Source organism: Anopheles funestus, chromosome 2RL (genome assembly GCF_943734845.2).
Source record: "Anopheles funestus chromosome 2RL, idAnoFuneDA-416_04, whole genome shotgun sequence".
Taxonomy (NCBI): domain Eukaryota; kingdom Metazoa; phylum Arthropoda; class Insecta; order Diptera; family Culicidae; genus Anopheles; species Anopheles funestus.
In genome coordinates this window covers 95,982,896-95,995,471 of record NC_064598.1, presented here as the reverse complement: position 1 = coordinate 95,995,471, position 12,576 = coordinate 95,982,896, and the positions used below count along the sequence as shown (strand labels likewise).

General features: G+C 40.8%; 2 protein-coding genes across 5 annotated transcripts in view; one reads left to right on the top strand and one right to left on the bottom strand.

Annotated features, from left to right (window-relative positions):
• The window catches only part of LOC125763366 (uncharacterized), a 391,039-nt gene that overhangs the window by 249,347 nt on the left and 129,116 nt on the right, over positions 1-12,576 (bottom strand). The window contains exon 2 of one of the 2 annotated variants that reach the window (XM_049426450.1): positions 10,962-11,104. The gene's annotated coding sequence lies outside the window, so the exon portion shown is untranslated. Of the gene's footprint in view, positions 1-10,961; positions 11,292-12,576 lie in introns of those variants that run through there. The other variant, XM_049426449.1, reaches the window with a different exon arrangement.
• The window catches only part of LOC125763564 (LIM domain transcription factor LMO4), a 168,339-nt gene that overhangs the window by 73,571 nt on the left and 82,192 nt on the right, over positions 1-12,576 (top strand). The window lies entirely within an intron of this gene.

Genomic DNA, 12,576 nt, shown 5'->3' with positions numbered 1-12,576 from the left:
ATCACTAATGAACGGCATAATGAATGAAGGCATGAAACATACCTCTCCACTCTTTCATTAGCGTATTTTTGCTAGCAAGCTGGATGGAAGCGCACACGGCAAGTGTACGGCCACAACCCAGCGGCAAATGGTGCATGAAACAGGTCGCTGGCAATACCATGCACCCTGGGCACAGTAACAGTAACTTGCGCCAACCTACCTAGTAAGCCTACCCGCAGCCCTGCATACCCAGCAGACAGTGAGTGCCTGCCAGCAAAAGTTAATGAATGAAAAATAAATATTTGAATAAAAACACACGGATCCGGGGGGTGTGGGTGAGGAAGACGCGAGTGGTGGTTTTCCGTCCCGTGCTCCCTACCAGGCGTGTCCCTTTTGCTGTCAATCATATTGGACGCTATATTCTTTCGCTTTGGCACACACAGGTACTGCTGCAAATGCTGCTGCTGCTGCTGCTGCTGCTACTCCTACAAAACGGCTGCACATCCAATCAGCTCCATTTGCATCGGCCAAGGGATGCGGAATCCACGCGCGTAAGCCCACTCCTCGGAGGGATTTTTCATTAGCTAAAATAGTAATTAAATTTAATTAATAATTCCCTCTTGCGCAGGTGCTTGATTATGGTTTTGCCATTCGGTTTCGCTTATAAATGGAGGCACAAAAAACCACAACTGGTTGGTGGGCCGCCGCGAGGGTAAGGGTAGGTGGGCAGATCATGAACTGTAGATGATTTTCTAGGTAGACGATTTTGGTTTGTGTTGCTGTTTTTTTTTTTCTTCTCGATAACGATAAAAGAAAAACAATAACGAGATTAATTAAAATCACACAAAACAAAGCACATTCAAGTGGGTTCAAGTACCGATGCATCGTTCAATTCTTAATTCCTGAACATGTCTATCCTGCTGAAATGGGATGCGATGTCAATTGCTGGTAACTTAATTTAAAATAAATGGTTTCGAAAAAAACATGCTAAACAATCTTCAAATGAGGTTAAATCCGAACCGCAAACCTGTTACTAGGCCGGCCAGCTATCTGTGGCATCTCATTAGCGCTTGATGTCGTGGCAACCAACACATCGAACCGTGTTTGCTCAATTATGCAGCGAAAGAATACCACAACCAGGTGCAGATTATTATCCCTACCTTCCTGGGTCCCGTCTTTCCCAAAATTTGCCACCTTCACCATTTCCCAGCGCACGTTCTGCACGTTCAACACAATTAGAGACTAGTGGCTCTTAATTGATACCATGCGCTATTAATCACATACCATTCCATAATTGATTGTTATTCGGTGCAACAAATCCGCCACCCATTTCACCACCACCCATCACTTCCGCTTGGTTTTTGAAATGCTTCTGGGAAAACCCAATCGACGCATTTCACCGTAATTTAGTCGCAAACTAGCTTCTTCCCACACTTCCCACACACCCTGCCATGGGTTTCCCTGTTTCTGGTTGAAATCAATTCAACGTCAACCCGCTCCGGTTCCATACCCCATCCACCCGCACGTACACGTAACCACATAGTTTGCATTTTCCATTTCACCATAATACCATTGATGTTCTAATTTTGTTTCATTGAATAATTACAAGCACTTCCGCGTGTGGGTGGTGTGTCCGGATGAAGGGAGACGGATTGTTGTTGGGTGGTTGGTGGTGTTTTATTATCACCGGTGGTGGTGAGCTTATTCATAGGAAAACTCATTCTCTTTCCCCCTGATTCCACCTCGAGTGTGTGGTATGAAAACTTTTACCTAATTACTGCAATTTATGTACAGAAGAGCTACAAAATTATGACTTGATTAGTAGAAAATATTAATTTTATTTAAAAGTTTCACCTAAATCTCTTTGTTGGCTCAATTCGTTAGCCAGAAAAATTAAATAAGCCTTTGTTGCGAAGATATGTTTTATCTCAGTTTAATCTGTTCTCTCTTGTCTCGTTTTTGATAAAATATTTTTTACTAACCAAATTTTATTTTCTAATCTAATTTTCTTGACTGCGTTTCACAAATGACCCTGTATAAAAGAAGTGCTTAATTTTTTTCTTAATTTTGTTATAATTTTTTTTAAATCAACTGAAAATTGCCGTGTTTTGTGTAAACAAGACTCAACTTATAATAGTGAATAAGCCGATTCTCTATTGAAGAAAATGAACTAGATTGTAGAGATCAAAATGTGATAGATATAAATTTTGTTTTTTTATTTTTTGAAACTTAAACGTTCAAATACAATTCACATAACGATAGAAAGATATATTTTTCAAAATTATCTTATTTTTGCATTATATTTACTTTTATGAAATTATGCATCAATTCCGGTTTTATAAACAATCAATGTAAATTTCGAAGATGTTTACCAAACCAACTCAAACCACCCAAAAACCCACTCAGGCCCGTTATGCTCCAGGGACCGCGAAATGATGCGGTTTGGTGTAATGAAACGATTCGTGACACCTAGAAACTGTTAGCGTACCTCGCCACCAACCAACAGTTGACTCCTGGCATGGTAAAAACCGCACCCACCCATGCTGAGGTTCGGTTTACATGCAACTCCTTGTCCCACCAAGGCTAAGGCAAAACGCATTATGTGTCCTTCGGTTCGTTCCGCACCGCTCCATACGGACGGTTGCACATCGGTCAAATGATATGTGTGTGTGTGGGTGTGAAGGGATGTAAACGGGATTGACGCATAATTAGGCTAATCAAATGATATTGCAATGAACGGGAATGAAGGGGATGGTCCGAAATGGTATGAAAGGAACGCATGCAAATCGGAAGATTAGAGTAACGCTCTGTGTAACCCACCTGTGAGTGAGGGTGGGGAAGGATGGGAGTATGGTGGGAAATTTTGGTTGGAAAAACGGTCCATTTCTAATTGAATTGCGACAAATTGTACCCACAGAAACCCCAAGTGGGGAAGCGAACTGAAATGGTGATGATGAGGAACGAAACGATGCCGATGGTGGTTTCTCTGTTCCAGGTCAACGCAAACCGTCCCACGGCTTTGGTTTACCGCAGTGCTATCGGGTTTTGGTGCGCTTCGATGGAGACGCATGGTACAATGTCGACCATTTCTTCGTGACACCTGGGAAATTCGTTTCCACCTAGCGTCTTGCTTCTTCCGCGCTCTAGGGCTAAACCAAGAGAGACAGAGAGAGAAAGAGAAAAAGAAAGAGAAAGAGAGAGAGAGAACGGATCTGACTGAAGACGGCCAAGGGTGGTGAAAATGGAAAACTTTAATTTTCGATTCATAGCACCCGGGTCCCTTCACGCAACATCGTGATCGCGCGGTCCGAAGGACAACGCAAGGAGCCATGAGTGAGCAAAAACCGGCAAACACTCGCAGCCGCACACTCGAAGAAAAGGAAGCTAAAACCTAACCTTAGCCATGGAAAGTGGGCTTGCTGCCGCCTCGCCTTATCAACCCCAAATGCCCTGTTTCATTATTTTAATGGCGTTTACTTTCACTCAACTGAATGACTCAAACGGCGTGCATTACTGTGGACGGCGGGGAGGTGGGGACGATAATGGACGTCACTGTGAAAGTGACTGTGGGTGGGTTGGACATGGACAGGGTGGTAACTCATTCGTGCATCCATTTTTCCACAACCTCGTTTTCTTCCTTTCCTTAGCGCCGTGTTTTTTTTTCCTTCCTTGCATTCCACAAAAGCACCCGTAGGCTTTTGTGGTGATGAATTGTTTAATTTCTTTTATCTTCCATCGCACGCGAAAGCCGAACCGAACCGGTCGATGGAAGCGGGTCGGAAATAGGCGGGCAAAAGTGAAGTGAAAAACTGGGAAAACTTATGTTCTAGATTACGCGGTAGCATGGCGGCGCACGCGGACGTTTCGCGCTATCGTGGTGGGAGCTGTTTAACATAAATTTAATTACGTGCGAGGTGGTCGCTTCCCCGGTTACGGAAAATGGAAGGCGATACGGAATGATGATGATGTCTGTGCAGCATGGCATGCTCCAAAGACGTACCGTGCCTATCGGATAGGTTGTTGTTTGGTGTTTAGAATCTTGATTTGAAGTAAAAAATAAGTTTTCTTTAAGCGCTGCGCAAGTTTGTGATATATTTGGGCTAGAAATTGTGTTGACATATTTTGCTATCCCTTTTAAAGTCGAAGGCCTACTTCCGGTGTGAATGAGTTTTGCTTAATTGTTTCTAATAATCTCAGTGATACAATGCGAAAGAAAAAGTTCTTAAAAATTAGTGTTCACAATGTAATTTAGCTTCATTGTTTCATTAACTAATGAAGGCTTCCTTATTAGGCATTTCCCGCAGCACGAATAATCCGACACCACGGTTCCGGGGAAACGGCGTTCCACTATATTAAGTTTATGAGCTTAACACCTATCACAACGAGCGATGAATATACATATTTTTACATCCAAATGTGTAACACTTCTCCAGCAGATACCTAAGTGATGGTGGCTTTAAAAAAACATTAATGCAACAGATAACAGTTAAACCCCACCATGAAACCTGTTTCCGACATTTCGATTATATGTTAAAGCATCGACCATGTTTTCAAACACTGAAAAAACCACGGCAGCGTCTCTAAACGGCCCCCGGTGATGAATGATGAATCATTCATACGCGGATTAAAAGCAAAATAAAAGCGTTATAATGCGCTACGATAGTGGCACTGGGCCGATAAACCGTTCGGCCATACGAAGCGGCCGGTATCGTTTGGACTATTTTGGGTTTGGGTTCATGAAATAAAAGCACCGCGCAGCCGTAAATACACCTACGCTCATTGTGAGATTAGGCTGTGGAAGTTATCAGTTAGAAAATCTAAACAAGCTTTACATCTGCATCTGCGCATTTGAAGAGTCGCCGGAGAGGTTTTCCAAACAGAAGCATGTCTAAAAGTCTTTCGACGCAACCGGATTAATGTGGTCCGCGTGCTTATGGGGTGGAGCTGTTATCTTATCTCGATTAAGTGGATTTTGGTACTGTTTGCATGAGGAAACGAGTAAAAGTGATTCAGCTTTATCATCGTTTCAAGAGTTTGAATTGTTTAATAATCCATTTAGCTGTGCTGTAGGTCACTGTTTTTTATTTTCCATTTATTTGATTTGAACACAAGATTAATGGGGGATTATTTGATCAGCATTATAATTTTATAAGAGTTTTATAAGCTTTTGAAAAAAAGTCATATTAATCTTAAGTTAAAACAACTTCGAAACATGAACGAATATGTAAAAGTTCACAAGTTGTTAAAGACTCATCAGTCATCAACAAAGCTTCCATAAGACTTTCAAAACATTTGGAACATTCCAAGTGTTTCAGAACTTCATGAAGGTTTATAGAAAAGGTAATGTTTAAAAAAATTTAAAATAACCGTCACTTGAACTCTGGCTCTTGCTGAATCAAACCCAGATATAATGCTGTAAAACATGTATTTTTTTGATATTTAAAATTTTAATTCAAAAATAGATCTTCGTCCATCGATGGATTAATGTGAGCAATGAAATAGTGCTTGGGCATTAACACCTCACGAGTCAGGTCAAATTCCATTAAACGTGAGCGTAAAACAATGATTATGTTCCATTCCAACAAGATATGCCTAGGTGATCGGTTTTATTTATTCACTTGCAATAAAGAAAGAGTTTTAAAACATGGACACCACTCCATTAAAATCGAAAGCTTACGGTGTGGAATATATTTGATTGTAAATTCTAAGCGCTATAGATCATTTATTTTAACTGTTTCTCGTGGTCGAAAAATATACACCGAGGCGCATTAGCGATTAGCGTATATAAACTAAGATGGAATTTCTTTTATTATTCATAAACGGTCGTAAAGTTTGATGTTCAAAAGCACTCAACCCGATTTCAAAGTGTCAGTTAGACCCTAAGCAAGGGTGTTATAGATAAGAAGTAGCACCACTTTGTGAATACGCCTGCAGGTGGAAACTGGAATAGTTAATAGGATGAATCTGGTTTATTTAACCCTATTAAAAACAGCATTTGGCATAATGATGTTTAATGCATTAAGTACCGAAGTGATTGTTTGATGTACGTCAAATTTTAAAGATAATTGTTGTTGTAAAGAAACGTTTAAGAAATAAATATATAAATTGAAAAGCTTCAAAGGAATAAATTTGTCTTCAAGTTAAAGTACTCATATTGTATCATAAAATATTATGATTTTTAAGTGATATTTCATAATAAACACTTGCAAACCCTGAAAAGGCGAAACGATAAACTGATGAATTTCTTCTATTTCTAATTTTTTTCATGTTTTCTTTAATTTTAATAATATTCAAAAGTAACAGTTACTGTAAAACATATAGATCTCCTAATTGAGCTTTCAATTCCGTGAAGCCCTTTCTACACGAATCATTACTTTATTTTAACAACCCTTTTGGCACACAGCTCAGCTCATGTTTTTCACATCGTTAAAATTGGTTCACTGCACCGGTGATTGATGGTTGAGTTGTAATTAATCAGCAATTAAATTGATTTCCAGTGTAATCATTCATTTATCCATCGGTACTTGTTTTCCCCACGTGCGTGCATGAGACTGTTTCTTTCGCCGTACCGATTCCGACCGGATAAGGACACATTTAACATGGTTTTCCTTTTTGTCATACTTTTTATCGATACTTGCAATGAACGGAGAAATAAGACTGCAAACAAAGTATCAGTAAAAGTAAGTTTAAAATGTTACTAAAATATATTTGATCATTATCAACAGTTCAGAAATAGCTCCGACCCTTTCCCATATCCGTTACAAAAATGTTCCAAAATGAGACCTTCCTTTTGGGCCTTTTTTTCACGCATAATCAAGTGTGTAGTGCCAAAAAATGGTTGCTCTTGGTGTGCATTTTTATCAATTGAAATATTACACATTTAAGGTATCAATTTAAAAGCAAAAAGTACTAAAAATTCCTCCCTTTCGGCCATCGGGGAGACGAACGCGGGAAAACACTTTGCAAAAATTAATGACCTTTCTCTCCCTCCCAAGCATGTCCCCCCTTCCCCTTTTCTTGGCTCTGTCTCATTCGATCACACTTTCCTCGCGTTTTGCATCGGACAGTAAAGTGCTTCTTTGCCGAAGCACTCATTCAATTTTGCACCGAACACACCGGTAACCGGTTCTAGTGGCGGTAATTAACGGTGCAATCTATAATGAACGCCAATCCCCTGCGAGCTTTGGGGTAGGATTACCGAGAGGCACGCCACCCACACCCACTCCAGGCCAGCAATGGCCGCTTGTTGTATCGTGGGTGACGAGACCAACGATTGGACGGGAAGGACTTGGAATTGATGTTTAATTACGTCATTACAGTTAAGCTCGTCGGGATTGACCGTACCGCTTTTTTGCTCTCCCCTTTTTTTGTATTAAAAAAAACAACTTTTTCCCATTTCATTTCCATTGTACACTGGTGATGATGCATGCATCGAAGGGCTGCAGAATCGGTCGATGGTTTTGGCTTTTTTTATTTTTCAATGAGTATGTGTACTTATGCTCGATCAATGTTACTCACCGTATGGATGATTTCTTTTGAAGTGAGATTTGTATCGGACTGATTAAACTAGAGGTTTCTGATCCCACGAACCGCCAAGGAAGAAAGGTGCATGGGACTGGATAGGCAGTCACTCACTACCATTCTGATCTGGGGGGAGTTTTTTTTAGTATCGTTAGTTGCATATGCGAAAGGTGAGGCTAGCCAGGGAGTGATGATGACATGAGGACAGAATACATTAAATGGCTATCAATAATGCACTTCGTTTAATTGATGGATTGAGCGATAGGGTAAGACGGTTCGATGATAGCCACGGCACATAAACTCTCCAGAGTGAAGCAAACGCCGGGAAAACGGAGCTCTTGTTTTTTCCCCCCGCATTTCTCGATGCTATTTGCTGTCCTCGTGTGAATGAAAATAGAAGAGCAACAAAAAAAAAGTCAAGTGAAATGTGCCGGGATGAATGTAGATGGATGTAGAAAAAAAGGGGAGGAAGCGAGAAACCGAGCGGTGCCCCAGAGCTAGGGAGAAAGAAACGGAACGAAAGCACTTTGTAATTAACTGATTGCTGATAAGCGCGGGAAATTAGACCCTGATGGGTTTGTGTATTTATTTTTATGCATTTCTTTTCCGCTCATTCGCTCGGCATCTTTTGCGCGGTTTCGTACGGTGCTTTTGCTATGCCCCGTGTATGTGTATTTTGTCGTTTTCATTACAGGAATGAGTTTCATTAAGTTCAATCTGTAGTTTAATTGATGACAATGTTTGAAACACGTCCACGGGTTGGAAATGATAGTAATGAAGTGTGTAGCAGCAAAAACGGTTGAAATATGGGCAAGTGCGAATGGCATAGGAACGTGCTAGAAATGGCAATCCACTCAAGTGAATTGTTTGTTACAAAGTAGTAGGAAATTATTACGATTATTTTGCGAAAACATGTTTGTGGATATTATAATGGGAAATTTAAAAAATAAAATATTTCTGACGTTTATGTAAAAATTGTTAAAAATTTTAAGACATTTTTCATGTTGAAATAGCGCATTTAGGGGTTGAAGTAAAATCGTTTCACGCTTCTAGACTTTTGACAAAAGAAATAAATTGATAATTTTCCTCAAATGAATCCATTTTTAGACAAATATCTTCAAAGAATCTGGGTAGAATGTAGTTCATTATTATGCTTTTTCAAAGGCTCGTTTAATACCAATAGACACCATTTTCTTTAACACCCTTAAACCTCCCCAAATCAATACAGCTAATGGTTTATACGGCCGTATCTAGTTACCGAAATTTTACCGGCTCATCAGCTCAGCTCATCAATTGCCCTGGAGCGCGACGGTGTGTCTACCACGTGCACATTAGATTGCTGCCTTCTACTCAGTTTGCCTTTCCCCGGCAAACAAAAAACCCCTTTTTTGGATATGTCTGTTCATTATTTCTAAGGCTCTATCGTCACTATCAAACAAACTGTTCCCCGTTTAATGCGCCCGAAGCGCAATGTAATGTGCTCTGTAATTGGTATTTTTGCGTGCGATCGGTCGTGTAATTAATGCCACCGGCGAATGGGATATTCTTCACAGCCCAGGTGAGAGAGAGAGAGACAGGATGTTTTTGGAAATAATTAAAGGTGTTTTTTTTTCCTTCCACTAATTAGTTGTTGTGAAATGTAATTCTTCTGAAGATATGACATAAATCTGGACGAGTGAAATTTTAGCACAAGCGTGAAAACTGTTAAAACTTGTAATTGAGAATAAATTACCTTCCTTTCAAGCTGTTCTCCATAAAAAAATTGTTTGAACAAAAATTACGTTTTTTTGTTGTATCGTAAACAGCACTGAAAAACTACATAACGCACCTTTTTTGTGTCTTGAACTGTTTCCAATTAAAGCCGCAGTGTGTGTAATGTAGCAAATTACGTAGCCTCGCTTTCCGCCACAATTGCAACCCTGTAAAATGACGACGGCGTGCCCTGCTTCCTCGGCCACGTTCAGCACCGAGCGCCGTATTGTGTTCTCGTCCTAATGAAGGAAAACTGAGGGAAAACTTATGTTTCGGGGTGTGAGGGTGACCCGAAATGTATCCTGAGAGCAAAAAAAAAAGAAACAAAACAAAAACTCCCCACCCAAAAGCCAACCGTCAGTCGCGATGCACCGAAAACGCGCACGACGATTATGGCCAAACGGTGGCTTTGCCAAAATGTTCGTTCGTTCGTTAGCGAGCGAACGCGTTCTTAATGGCAATCCTTTTCGGCCGGCACCCAGCAGAAACCATAGGGGTGAACGCAACACAAACGAAGCAACCCCAGAAATGCGATGAATATCGAAAATAGCGATATGCTGTGAGAATTCTAGTTTGGGGAGCCCAGAACGAGACATGGAAAAACGGAACGGAATTATTCGCAATCATAAACGAAACTCACCAGGCGAGCAGAATATGGTGAGTAAGGTTCATAGTGAAAACAAGTCACCCCATCATCCCCCATCTTACACCCCATTCCCATTGCGTTGGCCTGCTGGCTGTCGGACAACCGGTGGCGTCGCGTTTGTTCGTGGGAGATGAGCCGGCGCGAACAAAGTGCCCTTGGGTGTGTGTGTATGTGTGTATTGCTCCGAAGGTGTTCGGTGGAAGGCGTTTTTGAGGGTGGCAGCCGGCTGGCAAAAGTTTCCAGTTTAAAAGGATGTATAACGAGCTCGGCTAGCAATTTATTTTAATGATCGTCCGTTTGAAATAGAAGTTTAGTTTTGTATAATTGTACCGAATCTATATAATATAATGAGCGTGAGGTTGGTGGGTGTATAAATAAACGGTACAATAATCTTCCTTGGGTCCCCCCCAGGGGCCCCCGGGGGCCGTCCGTTGTGCCGTTCGTCTTTTCTGTTCTGTTTTTATGCGACTTTACACCGGACTTTGGTGGTGGTTTGAAGATGGTTTGAATGCTCTTGTACCCTTACTTTCTCACATGTGTGACGCCTTTCAAAGGGTAGAAATGAAAGCAATCGGAAATTAAACGACTAGACAAAAAAAAGATTCATTTAAAGAACAATTTGAGGGTCATTAGCAATTGGATTAAGTTGTGTTAGATTGGGCCCGGTATAGAATTTCAATTTATTGATCCTTATTACCTTTTAAATGGTAGAAATCAATTATTTAAAATTGGTTCGTTTGTTTTAAATTTCAAATTTGTACCTTTTATGTATTTTTAAACCCCAGAAATCTCTTATCAATAATGAATTGATTTGTTATTTTAATACCTTGCATGAAGTTCATTATGAAGAAATTGTTAAAAATTTCTCAAAAGAAAAACTCTTTGCAATTGAATGTTCAATTGTTTGACACATCGCACATCCGTGTTGGCATTCGTCTTCAGTGACTCAGCCGGTCTGTCCGGTCAAATCTTGTTAGTTGCGACTTCTTGTATTTTCAATCAGCATCATCACCACCTACCAGCCCAGCCATCGTTTTTACTTCGATCTGAATATTTCACTTACTTGAAAGCTGTGCGAATGAATGCAGTCCGCTAATGAGGAAGCCATTGTGGTACAGCTTAACGAGGGAAGATGATTTTCCCCGCGTATGGCAAAGCAGCTGTCCCGCCATCAGTCAGCGCTGTACATCACGTGCATTAGTTCGTCTAGAAGAAGAAGGAGAAGAAGAAGAAAAAGAAGATGAAAAAAACAAACTCATTAGAAACAGTGCAGAAAACATGGTACTAGTACGAGTTTTTAAATTAAATGCAATTACGTGTATCATTTGAAAGGATATATTTCAACATCAATTGTCGTGCTGTTTTGGGGTTTTTTTAATACACCCTGTTCCATTTGTTTTGGGTGGGAGGGAGGCTTTGGGGGGTGGGGTTCATGTTCAACAAAACCCCACAACAAAATACATATCGTGACATTCGCGAAGGACGCAAAATCGGACCGCGCGAGCTCACCCAACGTCATCCATCGACCCGACGTCGAGCTCAACTTCCTTTGGAGCGAGTAATTATTTTGAAATTTAATTAAAAAATTAATTACAAAGAAAATAACTATATTGCAATAATGCCCCGAAACGTGGTACGGTGCACAGCTCGCTCCCCCGGGTTTTTTTTTTCGCTGCGCGCCTGTCTGCGGCAACAAACAGCTGTGCAGCCTCGCATCGAATCGGCACTGGCGGGTACAACGAAGAAAACGTGCTCTCGCGCGGAAGTTAATGAAACGTACACAAAGTGCATTAAAGTTTGTGCACTCTGTCCCGATGTTTCGTTCCCCCGTTTTTGCCATTCCCACCACGGCTGCAGTGGACGCGACGATGATGCAATAGGGTTCGGCGGCACCAAGGCGCTGCGTGTCTTGTCCGTTTTGAAGGTTGCCCGGAAAGGGTGGAAGGGTTTTTTGCGAAACAGGACGATAATGGTGCAGCTGAGGGTGAATCCTGCCTTTGTTTACCTAGCCATCTGTACCTTCTGCTGTGCGCTTCCGGGCATGCGAAGGAGCCCCCGTTTTCCTCATCTTCGCGCCCCCGGGGGAAAAGAAGCATATGTACCGAATCAACGTTCACAGATGGAACGGTTGAAATTAGGCGAGGGTCAAGCAGCTGATTGAGCGTTTCGCCACAAACACGCTACGGGTGGGTAAGATAAGACATGAAAATGGGATTCCGCAGCTCAGCTGACATGAAAGAATTTGGGTGGTTTTGCATGCAAAGCAGTACGATTTCGGTTTTTAGAGACTAACAGCTTTAATTTTGTTCAATTGAGAACTAAATCCTCGTGGGGTTGTTTATTATGTGGATTATTTCGTGTGCTATAAATCAAAAATATAAAATGTTATAAATTTCCCTAATTCATCTTTAGCTTTTTTTTATTGGGCTTAAATTTTGAGTAGACATTCTATTTAGAAATGACAGTAATAAATACGATTTGACGTATATATCAAAATAGAAGACAGCTTCAGTGACAGTTGCAGCTTCGGTTGAGCATAACTTAACTTCAAATGAAAATTACCACAAATATCTACTTTACAAAATAATTTAACTTTACAAAATCATTTTAATTTTTATTAGTAACAAATTTGATTTTATTTTTTTTCAACATTGGTCAACATCGCCACCTATCTTCTC